Consider the following 1,415-nt stretch of genomic DNA (forward strand, 5'->3'; position numbering starts at 1 on the left):
ATTGTGAACAGTTGCCCTCTGATGAGATTAGGAGTAGAAAAGGCAGTCCCTCAAGATTCTGCTGTTGCTGAAATCCATGGTGACCAGAGGTTTAGGACAATGACTTATATCAGTGCCTTCAGCCTTGATGGATGAGTAAGTTAGATCATGCTCTCCTTGATTGTACTGGTTGCTTTTCTGTTGCTGTGATAAAATACTCTTGTGAAAAAGAAAGAGTGTATTTGAAACTTGCATCTCCTGAGGGGTAAGAGAGATCACTGTGGCAGGGCAGCATGGCAGCAAGTGGTGGACACAGGAGGCTGAGAATTCACATTTTATCTTCCTTCCTTCCTTCCCTCCTTCCTTCCTTCCTTCCTTCCTTCCTTCCTTCCTTCCTTCCTTCCTTCTTTCTTTCTTCCTTTCTTTCTTCTTTCCTTCCTTCCTTCTTCCTTCCTTTCTCTTTCTTTTCTTCCTTCCTTCCTTCTTTCCATCCTTTCTCTTTCCTTTCTTTCTTTTTCTTCCTTCCTTCCTTCCTTTCTTTTTTTTTTTTTTGCTAGTTTTTCAACTTTATTTGACATTCAATAGGTTCTCATCCACATTGACCGTTTGTAGGTTTTGGAATGTGGTAACAGACACGTAGGTTACCAACGTGTGGAGCTTGTTTGGTGAATCCTCATCTTTATTATGTTTTCTGGACAGACGTACTCAGATGTAATATGGAACATCACTTATTCCTTAGGTCCAGACAGCTTTATTGAGCCTGGTATCAATGCAGACATCTGGAGTCCCCATCTCCTTCATGGCAAATTTCCGAATTTCTCTGAGTGCCTGAGCAGCACGCTTCTTGAAGCCCGTTCCATGGATGTGCTTGTGAATGCTGACGCTGTACTCCTGGGGCACCGGCTCGGTGATGGTGGACAGCCCTTCTTCTTCTTGACACCCTTCTTTGAGGGATCCATTCTGCCGAGCCCAAGCTGGAAAGTGGGAATTCATATTTTCTAAGGCAAGCATGAGGCAAAGAGAGTGTCAGCCTACAAGTGCCTGTTACGCCAGCTCCAGGAGCTCATATGCTCTCTTCTGGCCTCTGTGGGTAGCCCCCCCCCACAAGCACATACATGAACACAGACAGTCACATATATACACATTTTCATTAAAAATCAAGACCGACGTAGAATGAAGATGGACTTCAGCCTTTCATCCTGTGCTTAGTTATCTCATGAGCCTATGTGTGAAGCCTCTGCTCCTTAGCACAGACAATTTCTAGAGGCCCATTGCTCTAGGAAAGATTCACTACTGTATTTTGGGAACCAGCAAATTACTACTTTCAAAACAGAAATCACGAGCTAGTTACTTTAGAAATTTAAGAGCTGCTTTAAACACATTCACAGCAATCGAAAGATAACAGGGAGAGGAGGATGTGTGGTGATCACTGCTGA

The 1,415-nt window shown here is 43.7% G+C and overlaps 1 pseudogene; it reads right to left on the reverse strand.

The window, feature by feature from the left end:
• Window positions 1-546: 546 nt before the first annotated feature.
• On the reverse strand, window positions 547-938 carry LOC129690499 (60S ribosomal protein L31-like; annotated as a pseudogene).
• Between the last annotated feature and the right edge of the window lie 477 nt (window positions 939-1,415).

This window comes from Psammomys obesus, unplaced genomic scaffold (assembly GCF_907164565.1).
Source record: "Psammomys obesus unplaced genomic scaffold, mPsaObe1.curated_primary_1811, whole genome shotgun sequence".
In the NCBI taxonomy this organism is placed as follows: Eukaryota; Metazoa; Chordata; class Mammalia; order Rodentia; family Muridae; genus Psammomys; species Psammomys obesus.